This window comes from Macaca fascicularis, chromosome X (genome assembly GCF_037993035.2).
Source record: "Macaca fascicularis isolate 582-1 chromosome X, T2T-MFA8v1.1".
Classification (NCBI taxonomy): Eukaryota; Metazoa; Chordata; class Mammalia; order Primates; family Cercopithecidae; genus Macaca; species Macaca fascicularis.
In genome coordinates, this window is record NC_088395.1 from 23001395 (window position 1) to 23024396 (window position 23002).

A 23002-nucleotide genomic window follows, 5' to 3' on the forward strand; every position below is an offset into this window, starting at 1 on the left:
AACAGAGTGAAAAGGTGAATATGGAATACAAGAAAACATTTGGAAACCATTTATCTGATAAAAAGTTAATATCCAAAATATATAATAAACTCCTATAATTTAACAGTCTACAAATGCCCAATGTTAAAATGGACAAAGGACTTGAGTAGACATTTTTTCATTAAAAATTGTATAAATGGCCACCAGGTGAATGAAAAGGCATCAAGCATCACTAATCATCAGGAAAGTGAAAATAAAAACCACAATCACCTCACACCTCGTAGCATAGCTATTATCAGAAAAACAAAAGATAAGTGTTGGCCAGAATGTAGAGAAACAGAAACTTTTATTCACTGTTGGTGGGAATGTAAAATGGTGTAGCCACTATGGAAAACTGTATGGAAGTTTCTCAAAAAAAAACTAGAACATATGATCCTGCAATCCAACTTCTGGACATGTATCCAAAAGAATCAAAATCAGGATTTTGAAGCAATATCTGCACTCCCAAGTTTATTGCAGCATTATTTACAATAGTAAAGATATGGAAACAATTTAAATATTTGTGAGATAAATGGATAAATAAAATGTAGTATATACATACATACAATGGAATATCATTCAGCCTTTAAAAAGGAGGCAATCTTACCCACAACATGGATGAACCTGTAGGACATTATGCTAAGTGAAATAAGCCAGTCATAGATGTACAGATACACATGATTCCATTTAAACGAACTATCATAGATAATCAAACTCACAGTAGCAGAGAATAGACTGGTGGTTTCCAGGGGATGTGGGGAATGGGAAAAAGGGAATTGTTGCTCCATGTGTTTAAATTCTAATTATGCAGGATGAATAAGTTCTAGCGATCTGTTGTATGTTATGTTTGTATTTACATTTTTAAAACCATAGATAAAGGTTAAGGGCATGATACTTCTGCAACCTTAAATAAAAGCAACCAGACGTGGAAGGTTTGGTTTATATTCCGATTGCAATTTGCTGCCAGCAGGAACCAAAGCAAGTTAATCTATTAATGTCAGTTTCCTCACATATAAAATGTGGATAAAAATACTCAGTCTAAATGTTGGTATTAGAATTGAACTAGCCAACAGATATGAAGGCATCTAGAATAGTGCCCAACACACAATAAGCACAGAATAAATATTAATGTCTTCTCTGTATTCCTCAAACATCAAATATTCATCAGCTAGGATATTTTTCAGGAGTAGAAGTTAATTCCCATAATAAATTCACCATTTAGAAAAACAAAGACAAAAAGCACAGAACTCTGCAATTTCTAGAACTACAACATGGCTAATGTGAAACTGCTCTTGCCATAACATCTAGCATTGCTCAACAAAGATTAAACATTTAAAACTATGTAGTCAGTTCACAAGCAAAAAAGATTTATATGCTAGAAATGTGGATTTCAAAGTCAAAGTATTATAAACAAACTAGAAATCTCACAAATCCTCAAAGCAAAATTCTCACTAGTTAATATAGCAGCTACCCCAGGGGCTGATATTAAAAATAAAGTATATGTTGTTTTGTTTTGTATCTATAATCAAGTTTATTGAGATATAATTTAAATATAAATTTTATGTGATTTATAACATATAATTAAAATTATGGCCGGGCGCGGTGGCTCAAGCCTGTAATCCCAGCACTTTGGGAGGCCGAGGCGGGTGGATCACGAGGTCAGGAGATCGAGACCATCCTGGCTAACATTGTGAAACCCCGTCTCTACTAAAAATACAAAAAACTAGCCGGGCATGGTGGCGGGCGCCTGTAGTCCCAGCTACTCGGAGGCTGAGGCGGGAGAATGGCGTGAACCCAGGAGGCGGGGCTTGCAGTGAGCCGAGATCCTGCCACTGCACTCCAGCCTGGGCAACACAGCGAGACTCCGTCTCAAAAAAAATAATAATAAAATAAAATAAAATAAAATTATATATTATATATGTTATATAATATATAATTGAGATATTACATAATTATAAGTATATGATAAATTATATATAAATTATGGTACACCATTATTTATGTATAAATTTTGGTGTGCCATCCAATGTATTTTGGTAAATGTACACACTAGCCTCCATCACATTCAAGACATAGAACATTTCCAAATTCCCAAAAAGTGCCCATCTGCCCCCACCTGATCAATTCCTCTTCCCATCCCCAGCCCAGACAACCACTGATCTGCTTTATATCACGACAACCTAGCTTTCCATTTCTAAAATTACATAAATGGAGTCATACAGCATATCTGGCTTCTTTTGCTTTTGTGTCTGGCTTCTTTCACTTAGTATGTGTTTTTAAATTCATTAATCAAGAATGCATCAGTAGTGCATTCTTTTTATTGCTGAGTAATATTCCATTGTAGGAATACACGATACTTTGTTTATCCATTCACCAGTTGATGAACATTTGGGTGGTTCCCATTTTTTTTCTATTACACATAAAGTTTTTTTTATAAAGCTAGATGTTTTTATTTATCCTGGAAAGAATACCAAGGAATGGGATTGCTGAGTTGTTGTATAAGTGTACATTTACCTTTTTAAGAAACCGCTAGACTGTTTTCTAAAGTAGTTATATTATTTCATATTGTACGAGCAATAAGTGAGACTTCCAGTTGTTTCATATCTTTATCAACCTTTGATATTGTCAGCCTTTTGAATTTTAGCCATTCTAGTAGGTGTGACTTTAATTTGCATTTCCCTAATGAGTAACGATGTTGAGCATCTTTTCATAGACCATCAATATATCTCCTTTTGTAAAGTGTCTGATCAAATATTTTGCCTATTTTTTACAATGGGCTGTTTAGCTTTTATTATTGATTTGCAATATTTTCTTAAATATTTTTGATATGGAACTTTGGTTTTAATCCATAAAAAAGACATGAAATGAAGGCTTGGATAGGTGGTGCAAGGCAAGAATTTGGTGTTGAGACATTCTTCATAAAACCAGAACCTTTGAGAAGGGCTGTATCTCTAATTAAGACCCTCACAACCATCTCTGGAAAATGGCAAAAAAAAAAAAAAAAAAAAAAAAAAAAAATTGCCTCAGCTTTTTGTCTCTAAATTAAAAAAAAAAAATCTCATGAGAAAGTGCAACCTCAAGATAGTGTAACACATGGATTTTGAATCCAAATGTGCCCTCCCTAGTGATGGTGGATTTTCCAAGTTGAAATAGCAACAAAATTAGCTCCGAGCTGGTAATATCCTTGGGGTGACTAGCAGAAGCAACCAGAAAACCACTATTTCTATGTTGCAATAGCCCAGGCATATTATTAATTCCCCCATAAAGAAATCCCCACTAAAGACGTTGAGATAATTAGGCCAGGCGTGGTGGTACACGCCTGTAATCCCAGCACTTTGGGAGGCTGAGGTGGATGGATCACCTGAGCTCAGGAGTTGGAGACCAGTCAGACCAACATGGTGAAACCCTGTCTCTACTAAATACAAAAAATTAGTCGGGCATGGCAGTGCATGCCTGTAATCTCAGCTACTTGGGAGGCTGAGGCAAGAGAATTGCTTGAACCCGGGAGGTGGAGGTTGCAGTGAGCCAAGATCGTGCCATTGCACTCCAGCAGCCTGGGCAACAAGAGCAAAACTCCACCTCAAAAAAAAAAAAAAAGTTGAGATAATTTAAAAGAAAAAAAAAGGAAGAAATGATCTATCTTGAAAAGCTTCATATGATACACAAAACTAGCAACAGACCATAAAATCTTTGAGTTAATAGAAAAATATTTTTAAGTATTAAAATACATATTAGACATTATAAGAACAATGTTCTATGAAAAAAATAAAAGGCATATTTGAAAGTAAACTGAATATGGCTTTTATAATGAAAAATATAGCTTTGAGGTCTGTGAGCTGCCTGATTAGGAGGGGAATTTGGAAGGTCTTTAAAATCCAATTTAATGTTGTCATTCTTTGATTGCACACTTAGAGTGACCACCGTTTTCAGATTCTGCCAATCATGCTAAATAAATGGAGACCTTCTGTATAAGTTTTGCCCTTGTGTGTTGTCCCAAAGGGTTGCAGACATGAGGCAACAGAGCTTTGACCAGCCCACCCTAGCTACGTTTAGCCTTTTAAAATATCTAACCATTTACATACAAAAAAGTGTGAATGAGAAACAAGATGACAAAGCACAGGTCTCCTCAGAGACAGAGTGATAACCATCTAATACTACCTTTGAGCTGATGCTTGAATTCTTCCACAGTAGCCTGGCAAGTTGTCATGTAGCCTTTCCTGGACCAGCTCAGTGATGGGAATTTCACTACCTCCAGCAGCTTTCAGTTCAATTTTGGAGCTATTTTAATTGAGTATTCTCCTTATACTAAGCGAAAATCAGCGTGCTTACTATTTCTCCTTTTTTTAGTTCTGCTCTTTGAAGTTATTCAGAACAATTTTAATCTCTCTTCAAAATAGTATGTGGAACAGCTATAACTTTCAACATCCAGATCAAATGTTCCCAGTTCTCTTTACTAGTCACCAGGTGACATAGCTTTGAGTCCTTTGACCACTCTGATCACTCTTCTTGAGCCACAATCCAGTTTATCATTGTTTTTCTTGAAAGTAAAAACCAAAACTAAATACCGTTTTCCTTTTGTAGTCAACCACTGAAAAATTAGGGTTGAATATTTCAATATATATAAAGCAAAAACCTTACCAACACAATGAATATTTTAAAAATAAAATACAGTTATGATGGAAGAATTCAATATACCCCGTTAAGAAACTGGAAGATCAGCTGGGTGCAGTGGCTCCCGCCTGTAATCCCAGCACTTTGGGAGGCCGAGGTGAGCAGATCACCTGAGGTCGGGAGTTTGAGACCAGCCTGACCAACATGGAGAAACCCCATCTCTACTAAAAAAATACAAACTTAGCCGGGTTTGGTGGCACATGCCTGTAATCCCAGCTACTAGAGAAGGCTGAGGCAGGAAAATCGCTTGAATCCAGGAGGCAGAGGTTGTGGTGAGCTGAGATCACGCCATTGCACTCCAGCCTGGGCAACAAGAGCAAAACTCCATCTCAAACGAACAACAAAAAAAATTAGCCAGGCAGGTGGGGTGCACCTGTAGTCCCAGCTACTTGGGAGGTCAAGGTGGGAGGATGACCTGAGCCTGGGAGGTCAAGGTTTCAGTGAGCCATGACTGTACCACTGCACTCCAGCCTGGGCAAGAGAGTGAGACCCTGTCTCAAAAAAAAGAAAAGAAAAGAAAGAGAGAAATTGTCATATCAAATAAGGAGAAAAATGGTAAGTATAACAGTGATCTTAAATACTATAAATAATTAGATTAAAGTATCAGTGTGAAAAAATTCCACACCCTACCCTACAAACAAGGAATATTCTTTTATTTCTTCCAAAATGTATGGGATATTTACCAAAAATAATGATTAAATAGGACCTTAAGAAATCTGCTGTAGAGCTTCTATAGAACTGAACACTAATAACAAAGAATAAGAGATTAAAGCCACTTAAAAATGTAAAACTTTGATTTGGAGTAACTGCAATTAAAATAGAACCAAAACCACATAAGCAAACTTTTTGCAAATTAATGGTACTAGTAAGCCTATACATGAAATAAAAGAATATAAAAAGGCTTGCTCAGATGACTATTTATAGCCTTAAATTTTTATTTCTATATAAAAATGTGAAAAAGAAATGAACTACATAGTCAACTCAAAAACTGAGAAATACCACAGCAAAATAAAGTAAAATAAAGTAAGAGAAAGGATTTTTTTTTTTAACTAGAAAGCAAAATAAAGTAACAAGGACTAGAACTGACAATTAAAACCAAGAGCTAATACTTTTAAAGGACCAGTAAACTTGCCAACCTCTGGGAAATCTGAAAGAGAAGAGAGAAGCCAAACAATGGAGATTTTAAAAATACATTAATACTACATTCATTCTAATAAATTTGAAAATCTTAATTAAATGGATGATTTTTCAAAGGAAAATATGAATGAGCAAAAATGACCAAGCAAAGGTAAAAAAAAATAAATAAATAAAACAATACTCGTCAAAGAAAAAGTTTGGGACCTAAATGTTTTATGAGAGAATTGGGGGACGATCTGTTAAAATATAAAAGAAAAAATAGGCCGGGCGCGGTGGCTCAAGCCTGTAATCCCAGCACTTTGGGAGGCCGAGACGGGCGGATCACGAGGTCAGGAGATCGAGACCATCCTGGCTAACACGGTGAAACCCCGTCTCTACTAAAAAATACAAAAATCTAGCTGGGCAAGGTGGCGGGCGCCTGTAGTCCCAGCTGCTCGGGAGGCTGAGGCAGGAGAATGGTGAAAACCTGGGAGGCGGAGCTTGCAGTGAGCTTAGATCCGGCCACTGCCCTCCAGCCCGGGCGACAGAGCAAGACTCCGTCTCAAAAAAAAAAAAAAAAAGAAAAAGAAAAAGAAAAAATAATCCCTGTGTAATTTAAACTACTCCAAAACATAAAGAAATGAGTCCTCTAATTTATTTAATGAAGCCTGCAAAACCATAATTCCAAATCCTTAAAAGGATAGTAACATAAACTGAAGCCAAGAATGATGGATTCCAGCTGCATCCAAGTCCCTACAAAGGACTCAAACTCATCCTTTTTTATGGCTGCATAGTATTCCATGGTGTATATGTGCTACATTTTCTTAATCCAATCTGTCACTGATGGACATTTGGGTTGATTCCAAGTCTTTGCTATTGTGAATAGTGCTGCAATAAACATACGTGTGCATGTGTCTTTATAGCAGCATAATTTATAATCCTTTGGGTATATACCCAGTAATGGGATGGCTGGGTCATATGGTACATCTAGTTCTAGATCCTTGAGGAATCGCCATACTGTTTTCCATAATGGTTGAACTAGTTTACAATCCCACCAACAGTGTAAAAGTGTTCCTATTTCTCCACATCATTCTTAGCAAACTATCACAAGAACAGAAAACCAAACACCGCATGTTCTCACTCATAGGTGGGAACTGAACAATGAGATCACTCGGACTCAGGAAGTGGAACATCACACACCGGGGCCTATCATGGGGAGGGGGGAGGGGGGAGGGATTGCATTGGGAGTTATACCTGATGTAAATGATGAGTTGATGGGTGCAGCACAGCAGCATGGCACAAGTATACATATGTAACAAACCTGCACGTTATGCACATGTACCCTACAACTTAAAGTATAATAATAATAAATAAATTAAAAAATAAAATAAAATAAAAAAAAATTTAAAAAAAAAAAAAAACATAAACTGAAGCCAAATCACATACAAGCCCAGAAGCAAAACATCTTAAATAAACTAATAGTAAAGCCAGTCTATGAGAGGATTTTAAAGTAATTGACCATGACCAAAAATGGTTTCTTTCAGAAATGCAAAATTGGTTTAACTTTTGGATGCCCAGTAATGTATTATCAGCCTGATAGAAGTTGACAGGGAATCTGATAAAATTGAGTAAAATTAGAAATAGGACGGTACATGCTTAACTTTTTTTTTAAAGACATCCACCCACATCGTTATACTTAATAGTGAAATATTAGCGACATTACCATAATTACTTAAAATACATTTAGACTATAAAGCACTTATGAGAGTAGGAGGGCTAAGTTGGGTTTTGCTCACCACCGCATCTCTAGTGCCTAGCACAGTGCCAGATGCTCCTAATTTTTCTTCTTTCTCACTAGCTTCTCTTTCTCATTTTCTTTTGTTGGCTTCTCTTCATCTTCGCAACTTCTAAAGGTTGTCTTGGAATACTTCTTTCTGCTCTTTGTACTACTCACTTCCCAGGTAACTTCATCCAGTACTATGGCTTAAAGATCATTTGTATGCTGATGACTCATAGTCTTCTCTATCTTTAGATTTTGCTGCTTAACATCTGGTAAACAGAACTATTGACCTTTGCTCTTAAAATCTGCTCCTGGCCGGGCGCGGTGGCTCAAGCCTGTAATCCCAGCACTTTGGGAGGCCGAGACGGGCGGATCACGAGGTCAGGAGATCGAGACCATCCTTGCTAACACGGTGAAACCCCGTGTCTACTAAAAAATACAAAAAAACTAGCCGGGCGAGGTGGCGGGCGCCTGTAGTCCCAGCTGCTCGGGAGGCTGAGGCAGGAGAATGGCGTGAACCCGGGAGGCGGAGCTTGCAGTGAGCGAGATCCGGCCACTGCACTCCAGCCTGGGCGACAGAGCAAGACTCCGTCTCAAAGAAAAAAAAAAAAAAAAAAAAAATCTGCTCCTCCTCGAGTCCCCCACACCCCCATTCTCAGTACATTGTGCCACTGTTCAACCAGTTCTCAGGACAGGGATCGAAACGTCTTCTTATTTTCACCCTAATTTGCCACCTACTAACTGTAACTAGCCATAGATCAGCAAGTCTCATTGGCACTACGGCCAAAATGTTTAACGAGTGTGACCATTGTTCACATTCGCATTGCTTACTACCTGGTCCAAGCCACCAATTCCTTTCAGTCAGATAACTGCCAAAACTTCAAATTAGTTTCCCTGTTTCCACTCTCAATCCTCTGTTGCCCATTCCAACCAGCAGCCAAAGTATACTTAAAACCCAAATTACGTATCTTTCTCTTGCTTAAAATTCTCCAGTAGCTTCATTTTGTAGTTAGTAGAGCACCTGCATTCTACCTTTTTCTTACCTCAAAGTCAATCTTTTTCACGCCCACCAACCACACTCCAGTCACAGTCACCTTCTTGTCCCTTGAACATGATGTGCTTCTTCTATCACAGAGTACTTGCACTTACTGCTCTTTTTCTAGAAATGGTCTCCCACCAGATTTGTATGACGGCCTTTTCCCCTTATAAATTTCATCTTAAAAGTCTCCTCCTCTGAAAGGTATTTTTCAATTTTATACTGGCATCCCCAGTCCATAGTCCTTTTCTATTGCATTTCTCAACTATATTTTCTTCATAATCTTATCACTCATTACTATGCAAAACTGTATTTCTTTATCTATTTGTTGATGGTCTCCATCTGCTGGAATATGTTCATTTGAAGGTAATGCATGTGTGACTGCAAGGATTTGTGCATTTTAATCAGTGAAGTTTCTCCATGGTCTCGTGCATTTATTCTTTGAAATGACCTTTAAAGCCATTTTGTCAATATATAAAAATTGTTGAAATTTTTATTGGAATTGCATTAACCTTATAGACTGGAATATAGCAGGTACTTAATAAATCTTTTGAATAGCAAATGAGGGAATTTATGAAGAATACAGAGTTAACAATTATTACTTTTATTCCATATTCTCTCAGAAGTTCTAGAAAATGCCATATGATATATAAAAGCCCCAGATATTTAAATATTGCAAAGACAAAATTGCAATTAGCTGCAAATTATATGATTATTTTTCTACACATTACAAGAGAGCCATCTAAAAACAAAACTTACAAGAGATTCAATAAGGTAGCAAGTTACAAGTCATTTAAAAACTAGTATATTTCCCATATACCAGAAATAACTAGTTAGAAATTATGGAAATAACATTAAATTTTACATAGAAATAAAATATATACAACACTTAGAAAGAGATTTAACAAAAATATATAGAATGTATATAAAAGGAAATACAACACTTGACTTAGGGGTACAAATGAATACTAAATAGAAAGTTATATCGTGTTCCTTGAAAGGAATACTCATAGTTTCAAAATTATCATTTTTCTCAAATGAGTCTGTAAGGTTAATATAATTACAGTCAAAATTCCAACAGTATATTTGATTATTGACAAAATGACTTTAAAGATCATTTCAGAGAACAAATATACAATAAAAGCTAACAATCTCTTGATAGGGAAGAATAATAAGAATGAACTTGTTCTGCTGAATATTAAAACCTAAAACCACTTTAATTAAAAATCCAACTATTGCCGGATTATACACGTGGGTCAATGAAACCGAAGAGAAACTCTAAAACTCTAAAATTTATATATTATAAAGATGGCATTTTAAATCATGAGGAAAAAATTATATAATCAATAATGTTAGAAAAACGAATGATTTTTTTAAAAAGCCCTTCACTCATCTCATATCTTATACCAAATTAAATTACAAAATACTAAAAATATAAATGGCATATCAAAATAATTAATCAATTATTCCTTGTCTGACCCCAGTTGTATCTATGTTGGCGCTTTTCACCATATCCTATGTGCCTCTTACACTTTTATCTTTATATTCCATTTTTTTCTTTCTGTGTTTCACTGTATACACTTTATCCTGAGCCATCCTACAGTTCAATAATGCTCCTTTGTATTTTTTACATGTTGCACTTCTTTTTGTTTTTTATTTGTAATACTTTAAGTAAGAAATTGTTTGAAATAAGACAGTGAGAGTCTCAAAATGAGGAGTCAGCGGGAGAGCAGGAAACCAGAGATTATTAGAGAACCTAACAATAACCTAGACAGGGAATAGGAGGTTGTTAACCGCCACCAAGACGTCCAGTGCATTTTGCTGTCCTTAGTGACAGGCCATATTTCATCTTCTTACAACAGAAATATCATCAGAGACTTTATCAAAAAAGAGGCTGAAATCCATATATACTACATTCATAGCATTTTATTTGATCCAAGTCTAGTATTTACATGATTGCTTTGTTCATTTTGAGGAGTATATGTTTAGAAATACATATTAAATATGGAATTCTACACTCTAAGTAATAAAGAAGGTTTCTAGAAAGAAAAGAATGTCTGCAATTAGTTTTCCTCTAAGCCAGGACTATTGAAAACTATGCCATTTTGATTCTCTGCTCATTTAGGAAACAGACAAAAGAGGAATATTTAAAAGTTCAATAATTAAAGGGCAATCAACTTATATTCCCCTCTTTAAATCCACAGAACTGAAGTTTTCAAGTCATTAACATTAAGCTATTATGCAGATAAAAGAATAAGAAATTGGCATCAGCAGACTCAAAGGAGAATGTGGATATTTTATAAATCCAGGAACACATGTCAGTGTTTTCAGGCACCCAGCAAAGTGCCTAAGGGCAGACCAGGTGGGCGTACATTATTTGTTTAGAAACAGACTTCAGTATAAGTTGCCAGGAGGTGGCCATTTATCGCCAAAGGGTCAGATGGAAGGAATGTGGAATGTTTCCACATGTCTTTTAATGATTCAGTAGTCAAGGTAAAGCCGAGTGCTGTTCTCAAAAATTGCTCCTGGGGATGTTACATATTTAATTTAGTCCAGCTGGAAAAGGTTACAGGATGTAGTCCTCAATTTGAATGACTATTGCACTCTTAAAATGCTGTTTTTGCGCAATGTAAGGAACGGTTTTGATTGCAGTTTTCAGTTAAAAGGCCTTCCTCTCTGAAAACAAACTTGTCAATTGCATGGAATCTGAAGCAGCCTATTGAAGGAACAAGCAGCAAGGCTTGCTGAGAGCTGTGCCTGAAGAGCCCCACACTGCTGACTGAGGGGGTAGTCTTAATACCAGCCCAATGATATCTGAACTAGCATACAGCAAGTCCTCACCTAACATCCTTGATAGGTTCTTGGAAACTGTGACTTTAAGAGAAATGATGTAGTATAATGAAACCAATTTTGCCGTAGGCTAATTGATGTAATAAACAAGAGTTAAGTTCTTATGGCTTATTTCTAGTTACAGAAATATCACCAAACTTCTAAATAAAGACAAAAACACTTCTAATATCAATGAAGTACATGTAAGCATGTGAGCTATACATACATTTAAGAAAAATAAATAAAGCAAAATAATTATTTACTTGCTTATTCCAGTTCAGGATTATGGGTTGCCAGAGCCCCTCCCAGAAGCTCAGGGCACAAAGGAGGAACCAACCCTGGCCAGGATGCCATCCCATCGCAGGTGCACTAACACACACACATACACACAGCTCACTTGCTCAAAAGTAGGACCATTTAAACAAGCCGATACACCTAACATGTGATGCATGTGTTTGTGATGTGGGAGAAAACTGTAGTATCCAGAGAAAACCCAGACTTGAGGAGAATGTGCAAATTCCACGCCGACGGTAGCACGCACCTGGAATCAATTTTTTTTTCTCATTAATGCAATAATGAAAAGATGTTGAATGTAATGTCGTTATTCAAGGACTACTATGAGAACTGCAGCCCTGTTTTCTGGCCGAAAGACCATCATACATACTGTGACCAATAGCTATTATGTAGGTAAATGTGCATTTAGTTAAATGCACATTAGATAGGAACTTTAATCCTTGTGAAACCCAGAACACTCCTATTTTAACGTAAGTTAATAAAATACAGTGGAATCCATGGAAGAGGCTCCATGGTTAAGGTTGAAAAGACAATTGCTTGCTAAATGCCATTTTTTAAATTGCATTTCAAATTTGTTTGAAACAGCCATAACAAAGACAAAATTTCCCTTATGCTAAATGTTGTCGAAATTAAAAGATTTGAAAGAAAGAAAAGGAGTCATCATCCAGATTTTTTTTAAATATGCTGACTTTGAAGTTTCTTTCAAAGTACAGTGTTTCAAAGGGGGAGTCCAATTTTTGTAAAATTTTACAAAAACTGTATTACTCTAAAGGCAGCCTACTGCACACAAGGATCACAATGACCTTTAGTTGTTATTCTACATGATCACTTAAAATTTTTCTGACTTTTTTACCCTCATATATCTTCTAATATGTCTAGTTAATTCTTAAGAATTTCAAATTTTCTTTGAAAGATGATAGACAATATGAGATGAGAGATAATCTACAAAAGTTACAAATACTAACATATATAAAATAGTCAAAGTATCACAGGTCAATGACCTAAATTGTGTTAAATAAATTATGTTTATAGGCATCAGTACTTGAAAATGCTCAGTAATTCTGGGCTCCTTCCCCGATATGTAAGACTTAAGTACTTCAAAGGCATTATTGTTTACTTATGAGCATCAGTGGCTTAATTCAGTAAAAGAAAAAGGAATGGACTCAGGATCCCAGTAAGGAATTACTAAATGATCACAATGCTCTTTAATCCAATGAACAACCAACGACCAACAGAAAACCCTTGATTCACAGAGGAGCAAACCCTAGCTATTATTAAGACAGCCATTTTTTATGATTTTGTTTAAAAATAGTAGAACAATATATGTTGGTCTAATTTGGAAGATAAAGTATGTTGACTTGCTAAAAATTCTTAACAGAACCACAACCCCCAAATCATTTCCCCGTTAGGATCAAAGTTAACAGCTGCCATTAGGGCTGGTGTCAATTTACAGATCTCTTCTCACTTATCCCAGAAATTATAAGCAAAGCCCATGACGAAATAGCAAGTGCTAAAACAACTCTACATCAATGAGCTATTCTATTCAGACATTGCAAACACACAAGCCCTTGAAATCATCATACCACTGACCCACCAAATAAGCTATTTTCAGCCAATGAGGATTACCTTCCCCAACAACAAGAACACAACAGGCCATTTGACATATTCTTTCTGGTTTCTAGGGCTTTTTCACTTTCCTACATACTAATGAAACACAGATAGCTAAACCATGCCAGCTACATAGTGATATTCTTACTCTAGAATTGTTTGCTAATCCCAACCAATTCAGGAAAGCTTTACTGATAGGATTCAGAGTCACAACCGTAGCCATCCAAAGCCTGCTTACTAACCTAATGCATAGTCACCTGAGAGATAAATAGAAAGGAGGATATAAATTTTATAAAAATCTATACATTGGCAGCAATCCAGGCCTTAGTTAAGTCATAGCTCACCTTAGTCTCAAGCTACATTATTTTAGCATGGCTGCTTTCCTAGAGGCATAAATACCTTAGAAATAATGAACGCCACGAATACGCATGTGTGTTTTATCAGTGTTGTTTGGAGCAAAGTCAAGTTTACAAACAGAAAAAAAATAATAAAGTACGTAAAATAAATTTTTACAAACAATGCCATTTTAATTGGATAGGAGTTATTTTTTCCATGTAGTATAACTGGAATACATTGTTTAATACCCCAAGTTCTAGCTTTAGATGACTTGAAATTAATATTTATCAAAAGAATACTTGTATAAAGTATAGACTTACAAAAAATTAAAGGTTAAAACATAGGTGGAAGAAAAGAACGCTCAGATGTGTGCCAGCATGGGAGCTGGGTTTATGTGCCAGCATGGGAGCTGGGCATCCCTCCTTCCACAAGGCTGGCCTGGGAAGGGAGCAGCCTGTTATCCAGCCATAGCTACTACCCAAGAGAGGCCTGCAGCCCCAAAAACCTGGAATAGCCCAGTGATCTGGGTACGGAAGGCTTAGAACAAATCGAGCTGGTCAGGCCTGCTCCTGAGGCAGGTAACAGACAGGATTCAGTTAGGGGAGTGTGAGTTTAACAGACCCCACAGCCACGTGCTGGGATAAAAAACACTGGACCATGAGTGCTACACCAGCTCAGATCATCGACACCAAAACTAACAAAGAAATTCTGGACTTAAATTCAACACTTGACCCATTGGACCTAACAGACATGTACAGAATACTTCACCCCACAAATACAGAATATACATTCTTCTCTGGACATGAAACATACTCCAAGATTGACCACATGTTCAACCATAAAGCAAGTCTCAATAAACTCAAAAAACTGAAATCACACTACAAATACTCTTGGACCACAGTGGACTAAAAGTAGAAATCAATATCAAGAAGTACTCTCAAAACTACACTATTACATTAAAAACTAAACAACTTAGCCAGGCACGGTGGCTCACGCCTGTAATCCCAGCACTTGGGGAGGCTGAGACAGGCAGATCACCTGAGGTCGGGAGTTCAAGACCAGCCTGACCAACATGGTGAAACCCCATCTCTACTAAAAATACAAAAAAAAATTAGCCAGGCATGGTGCAGGTGCCTGTAGTCCCAGCTACATGGGAGGCTGAGGCAGGAGAATTGCTTGAACCTGGGAGGCGGAGGCTGCAGTGAGCCGAGATTGCACCACTGCACTCCAGCCTGGGTGACAGTGCAAGACTTCGTCTCAAAAACTAAACAACTTGCTCCTCAATGACACTTGGGTAAAAAATGAAATTAAGCCAAAAGTCAAAACATTATTTGAAATGAATGATAACAGATGCACAACATACCAAAGTTTTTGGGATGCAGTAAAAGCAGTGTTAAGAGGAAAGTTTATAGTGCTAAACGCTAAATCAATGTTAGAAAGATATCAAATTAGCAACCAAACATTTTGCCTAGAGGAACTAGAAAAACAAGAACTACCTCTAAAGCTACCAGAAGAAAGAAATTATTAAAATGAGACTAGCACTAAAAGAAATCGAGATACAAAAATCCATACAAAGGATCAATGAAATGAAAAATTTGTTTTTTGAAAGGATAAACAAAATCAATACAACAATAACTAGAATAACAAAGAAAAAAGAGAGAAGACTCAAATAAACACAATCAGAAAAGACAAAGGTGACATTACAACCAATCTCAGAGAAATACAAAAGATCCTCAGATTATGAACACCTCTATGTACACAAACTAGAAAATCTAGAGGTAGGCCGGGCACGGTGGTTCATGCCTGTAATTCCAACACTTTGGGAGGCCAAGGCGGGCAGACCACCTGAGGTCAGGAGTTCGAGACCAGCCTGGCCAACATGGTGAAACCCCATCTCTACTGCAAGTACAAAAATTAGCCAGGCATGGGGGTGGGCACCTGTAATCCCAGCTACTCAGGAGGCTGAGGCAGGAGAATTGCTTGAACCCAGAAGGCAGAGGTTGCAGTGAACCGAGATCACACCATTGCACTCCAGCCTGGGCAACAAGAGTGAAACTCCGTCTCAAAAAAAAAGAAAAACAGAAAATCTAGAGGATATAGATAAATTCCTGGAAACATACAACCTCCCAAGATTGAATCAGGAAGAAACTGAAACCTCGAACAGACTAATAAGAAGTTCCATAATTGAATCAGTAATAAAAATCCTATGAAACAAAAAAGGTCCTGTACCAGATGTATTCACAGCTTAATTCTACCACATGTACAAAGAAGACTTGGTACCAATCCTACTGAAAGTATTCCAAAAAATCGAGGAGGAAGGACTCCTCCCTAATTAAGTCTACAAAGCCAGCATCCTACTGATACCAAAATCTGGCAAAGACACAATGGAAAAAGAAAACTACACAGGCCAATATCTCTAATGAACATAGATACAAAAATTCTCAACTAAATACTTGTAAACCCAATCCAGCAGAACATCAAAAAGTTAATTCACTATGATCAAGTAGGATTTATTTATGGGATGCAAGGTTGGTTCAACCTATGCAAATCAACGTCATTCATCACATAAACAATTAAAAACAAAAACCATGTGATCATCTCAATAGACACAGTAAAACCTTTTAATGAAATCCAACATCTCATGAGAAAAATGCTCAACAAACTAGGTATTGAATGAACATTCTTCAAAATAATGAGAGCCATCCATGACAAACATTGTACTGAATGGGCAAAAGCTGGAAGCATTCCCCCTGAGAACTAGAACAATACAAGGATGTCTACTCTCACCACTCCTATTCAACATAGTACTGGAAGTCCTAGCCAGAGCAATCAGGCTAGAGAAAGAAAGAAAAGGCATCCAAATAGGAAAAGAACAAGTTAAATCATCTCTCTTTGCTTACCATATGATTCTATACTTAGAAAGCCCTAAAGACTCCATCAAAAGACTCCTAAAATTGATAAGTAACTTCAGTAAAGATTCAGAATAAAAAATCAATGTCCAAAAATTAATAACATTTCTATACACCAGTAACACTCAAGTTGAGAGCCAAATCAAAAATGCAATCCCATTTACTAGAGTTACGAGAACAATAAAATATTTAGGAATACATCTAACCAAGGAGGTGAAAGATCTCTGTAATGGGAATTACAAAACACTGCTAAAAGAAATCAGAAATGACACAAACAAGTAGAAACACATTCCATGTTCATGAATAGGAAGAATAAATATAATTAAAAATGGCTATACTGCCCAAAGCAACCTAGCTGCAATGCTATTCCTATCAAACTACCAACATCACTTTTCACAGAATCAGATAAAACTTTTCTAAAATTCGTATGGAACTAAAAGAGCCTGAATAGCCCATGCAATCCTAAGCAAAAAGAACAAAGGTGGAGGCATCACATTATCCAACTTCAAACTATACTACAAGGCTACAGTAACCAAAACAGCATGGTACTGGTACAAAAGCAGACAAATAGACCAATGGATCAGAATAAAGTGTCCAGAAATAAAGCGTAGAACCATTTGATCTTCACCTACAACCATCTGATCTTCCAAAAAGTTGACAATAACCAGCAACGGGGAAAGAACTTCCTATTTAAAAAATGGTGCTGGGATAACTGGCTAGCCATATGCATAAGAGTGAAACTGGACCCCTTCCTTTCACCATATACAAAAATAAACTCAAGATGGATTAAAAACATAAATAGAAGACCTAAAACTATAAAAACCCTAGAAGAAAACAAGAAATACCATTCTGGATGTAGGCCTTGGCAAAGAGTTCATGATGAAGTCTCCAAAAGCAATTGTGACAAAAACGAAAACTGACAAGTGAGACCTATTTAAACTAAAGAGCTTCTGCATAACAAAGAAAACTATTAGCCGAAGAACCAGACAACCTACAGAATGGAAGAAAATATTTGCAAACTATGTAACCAACGAAGGTCTAATATTCAGAATCTATAAGGAACTTAAACAAATCGACAAGCAAAACACAAACAGCTCCATTAAAAAACGGATAAAGGACATGGACAGACACTTTTCAAGACATACACACAGCCAACAAGCATATGAAAAAATGCTCAACCTCACTAATCGTTAGAGAAATTCAAATTAAAACCACAATGAGATACTATCTCACACTAGTCAGAATGGTTATCATTAAAAAATCAAAAAATAACAGATACTGACAAGGTTGCCGAGAAAAGGGAATACTTATATACTGTTGGTGGGAGTGTAAATTAGTTCAGCCCCTGAAAAAAGCAGTTTGGAGATTTCTCAAAGAACTTAAAACAGAACTACCATTCGACCCAGCAATGCCATTATTGGGCATATACCCAAAGGAATAGAAATCATGCTATCATAAAGACACATGCATATATATGTTCATTGCAGCACCATTCACAACAGCAGAGACAGGGAATCAACCTAAATGCCCATGAATGGTAGACTGGATAAAGAAATGTGGTACATATACACCATGGAATACTATGTAGCGATAAAAAAGAATGAAATCATGTCCTTTGCAGCAACATGGATATGGCTAGAGTCTAGCATCCTAAGCAAACTAATGCAGAACCAGAAAACCAAATACTTCATGTTCTCATTTACAAGTGGGCCTAAACATTGAGTACACATGAACATAAATAGGGGAACAACAGATGCTGGGGACTCCTAGAAGGTGAAGGGAGGGAGGGAGGTAAGGGCTAAAAAACTACCTATTGGGTCCATGCTCACTACCCGGGTAACAGGTTCACTTGTATCCCAAACCTCAGCATCATGCCATATATCTTTGTAACAAACATGCACGTGAACCCTCTGGTTCTAAAATAAAAGTTGAAAAAATAAAATAAAATAAGATGATAAAGTCATAAAAGAAAAAATCAAAGCCCTAACACAAAATAAAAAATCATGACAAAAATGCGCATTTGAAAAGGAACTAATTGGGACTTCCAGAAATGAAAAATAGTTTTTGAAATTAGTCAAAAGAGGAGTAAAGAGCATTTGTTTAGAATAAATACTAAAGACAAAATTGCGTATGGGAAGTTAGATCAAGATTTAACTAAGTCACCAAGCAATACGGAGACATAAACGAATAGAAAATATGAATGGGTAAAAGGCACAGAATATATAGCTAGGAGGTCCAACATGTATCCAGAGGCAATTCCATAAGGAAAGAACAAGGGAAAGGTGAGGTGATTCCCCACCACCCTCATTTTCTCCACCAACTACCACTATTGCCTCTTCACCAGGCTCTCCTATAGCCACTCCTAGAACCACTTTGAAGAATCAGTGCTATGGCTTGGCAGGGTAGCAGTGGAGAAGTTTCCCCAAGAGATTCTGGGAGAGCTGCAATTATTTTCATCAGCTCTTTATGCCCCAGCGGTGCTATGGTACTGCAACAATACCTCCTCACGAAGGCCACGCATGACTAGCTACTGCTGATTTTTGTCTCAGGGGAAATGGAGTGAGCAACAGTCCTCTCAAGCAATATGAGAGAGAGGCAAGAAGTGAATTTAAAAGCTTTCCCTAAAAAATAGAAACCCACCACTGCACCCGCTGACTGTGGTTCAGCCTGCCAACACCCAACTAACAGCCTTCGGTCTTGGCCAGGAGTATTCCTCAGATTGTATGTTACTTACTCTAATGTATGCTTGCTTCCTTTTTCGTGGTTTCTATAGGGCTGATCTTGGGCGAGGCAGCTAGCCACCTGTGCTCCTTCACTAAATTCGAAAATTAAGGACTTGTTATCTTTTCTTTCATATTATTGTATTTTCTTACTGTTTGTTGCAGTTTATTTAAAAACAACTGTCACCCCGCTAAACATTCTTGTTTATTTCAGTAATATGTCTGTAGATTATTTCGGGTTCTTTCCATGTAGATAATTGTATCATCTGAGAATGGTAGTTTTGCTTCTTTGATTATAACCCTACAGCTGTTTTTGTTGTTGTTTGTTTGTTTGCTTGTTTGTTTGTTTGTTTTGAGACAGAGTTTCGCTCTTGTTGCCCAGGCTGGAGTGCAGTGGCATGATCTCAGCTCACTGCAATCTCTGCCTCCCAGGTTCAAACGATTCTCCTGCCTCAGCCTCCCAAGTAGCTGTGATTACAGACCTGCACCACCACGCCTGGCTAATTTTTTTGTATTTTTAGTAGAGACAGGGTTTCATCATGTTGGCCAGGCTGATCTCGAACTCAGGTGATCCACCCGTCTCAGCCTCCCAAAGTGCTGGGATCACAGGCGTGAGCCACCGCGCCCAGCCATAATCCCTACAGCTTCTTTTGCTTTAACTGTCTAGGCAGCTAAAGCCAAACTTAGGCACTGGTTGAGTTTCCTATGACAATACCAAATAGAAGTCATAAAAATGGGCAGTCTTGTCTGGATAATGTTTACTAAATAAGGCCTTGCCATTTTGTAATACCCTTTATCAGGTTAGGAAATTCACTTTGATATCTATTTTGCTAAGAGTTTTTTTATCATAAATTGTTGAATTTTATTAAATCTATTTTCTGCATCTGCTGACATGATTATGTTTTTTCATCTTTTACATGTTAGTGTGGTGAATTACATTATTAGATGTTTCCAATGTCAAAACAACCTTACAATCCTAAAATAGCCAAACTTAGTCATGACATAGGAATATTGTGCATTGTTGGTTTCATTTGCTAACAATGTGTTGATGATTTTTATATCCATATTCATGAGTGAGGTTGCCCTGTGATTTTCCTTTCTTCTTCTGTCCTTATTTAGTATGGGTATCCAGGTCATATTTGCCACATAAAATAAGTTGGAGAATCTGGGGACTATTTGTGAAAGATTAGATTTATCAGCTACTGCAGCGTTTGGTAAATCATCTAGGCCTTGCATATTCTTTGCAGGAAGAATTTTTACGTTGAATGATTCAACATTTACAATGGTTATAGGACAACTGTTGTGTTTCTTGACTTAGTTTTGATAATATTTTTCAAGCAATTTGTCCATTTCAAACTTGCGGGCATCTGTAATTATGTCTCCTATTTATTGCTTGTTTGTACCTTCTTTTTCTTTCTTCATTAATCCCGGCAGAAGTTTGTAAATTTTCTTATTCTTATCAAAAATAAGCTATATGGCTTTTGACTACTATCTCTGTTTTCTATTTAATCAATTCTGAATATATATATTTTATATATTGTATATATATATATATAAATTTCCTTCCTTCATTCTTTGAGTTTAGTCTGTTCTTTTACTAACATCTTAAGTTAGAGGCTTAGCTCATTTCAGCATGTTATTCTCTTCTGCTATACATACTTAAGGTTATACAGGTTCATCTAACTACTGATTTAGCAATGTCTACAAAAGCAACGTACATTCTTCAGTTTTGAATATTATATTTTATGTAGTAGATCTATTCATCCCTAATAATACTTTTTACTTTAAAATCTATTTTGGCCATTATTTATAGAACTGTATCAGTTTTCTTGTGGTTAGTATTTGCATGGCACATGTTTTTCCATTCTTTCACTTTCAATACTCTGTATTTTTGAGTTAGATATGACTCTCATAACATCATTTAGCTGAATTTTTCAATTCAATTTTGACCTATATTTCTTGTAACTGAAAAGATTAGTCCATTTAAATTTCACAATTTTACGTTTTCCTTACTAGTTTTCCTGCTTCTCTAATTCCTCCCCTTCTCCCCTTTGCCATTTTTTGTTAAAAGTTGATTAAGGTGCTCTTATTACTCAATCCATTTTTTTGTCTTTCTACTTTTTTGGAAATTAAAGTCTGTCTATTTGTTCAGTGGTCGTTTTGAATAATTTAGCAAACATACTAAATTTTCCAATGTCTAAAATTAAACGGTATTTTTACCTTCCTCCTGAACAATGCAAAGATTCTAAAATACTTCAACTCCAACCACTTACTTTTAAAATTCTGCTAATATCATCCAATATTATGATTCTATACAGATTTTAATCCCACAAGTCAGACATTATTATGATGATTTATACCACATTTTATGGTATATATTTATATTATATAACTATACATTAAGCATACTTTTGCTGTTACTCTGAGTGAAATGGGAAGCCATTGCAGAGATGAGCAGGGGAGTAAGGCTCAAAGAAGCTTCGTGTCCCGAGATGCTGGTCTTTATGGATTATATCAACCAGGCCTCCTTACCCTCTGGCTTCCAGGTAAGTTTGGCTAGTGGGAAGAATGAGCAGGAGATCATAGAAAAGAGAGAGTTTGGAGTGTTTATTCTCCTGCTTCCTCTCTGCTTGGCTGCAGTTTAGTAGTCGCTGACTTCATCTATCTAGGATCACAGGCCCTCTTAGGAAGGATCTCAGGCATAGTGATAGTTCTTTCTTGGTTCTAGTCATAATTTCCTCCCCTTTCTCTTTCAGCCTAGGGGTGGCAATAGCTTCTTGCTGTTACCAACACTGCATACTTTACCATCCTTTGATTCCCTTAACCCTGCCTATCCCTCTATAAATAGTCAGTTTCATTAAAAAAAAAAAAATCTTCAGTTACTCCTTGGAGTATGCTACCTGCTTCCTGTTTCCTGCTGAGCTCCTTATCAATATAAAAAGAATGAGCATCAAAATACAAACTCTTTCCACTCACACTTTTCAGGCATATGTCCTATTTCCCTTCCCTACTGCCCCCAAATTCTTTAAAACATAACTGTATAAATGCTTAGAATTTTCTCCTATACTTTTTGCCATATTGTGTAAGAGTGGATGTTAAAGGGATTGGACACTAATTCAAGTTATTATCTTTTGCAGTTATTTTTACAATTTGAAGAGAGAACTGCAGCTCTAATCAGAGCATGAATAGAGTATTTAAAGATATTTCTTTTTTTTCTCTGTCACTCATTTTTTGAAAAGGAGAACAGACTGTAAATCAAGTCTTGGACTTCCTCTACTTCCTTATAAAGAATTTTAACAGGCCGGGCGCAGTGGCTCACGCCTGTAATCCCAGCACTTTGGGAGGCCGAGGCGGGCGGATCACGAAGTCAGGAGATCAAGACTATCCTGGCTAACACGGTGAAACCCCGTCTCTACTAAAAATACAAAAAAAAAAAAAAAAAATTAGCCGGTCGCAGTGGTGGGCGCCTGTAGTCCCAGCTACTCGGGAGGCTGAGGCAGGAGAATGGCGTGAACCTGGAAGGCGGAGCTTGCGGTGAGCCGAGATCACACCACTGCGCTCCAGCCTGGGCCACAGAGTGAGACTCTGCCTCAAAAAAAAAAGAATTTTAACAATAGTTAATCTAATCTCTGCTGAAATATGGCATGCACCTGAGGCTGTCAGAGTGCCACACAGAGAAAATACT

The 23002-nt window shown here is 36.9% G+C and overlaps 1 long non-coding RNA gene across 4 annotated transcripts in view; it reads right to left on the reverse strand.

Annotated features, from left to right (window-relative positions):
- LOC107128471 (uncharacterized) overlaps positions 1 to 23002 on the reverse strand; it is a 78983-nt gene that overhangs the window by 49473 nt on the left and 6508 nt on the right. For 2 of the 4 annotated variants that reach the window (XR_010584373.2, XR_012429887.1), the window contains exon 1: positions 7602 to 8203. The exons of 1 other annotated variant lie outside the window; for it this stretch is intronic. This is a non-coding gene — a long non-coding RNA (uncharacterized lncRNA). Of the gene's footprint in view, positions 1 to 7601; positions 8204 to 19331; positions 19415 to 23002 lie in introns of those variants that run through there. One more of the 4 variants, XR_012429888.1, reaches the window with a different exon arrangement.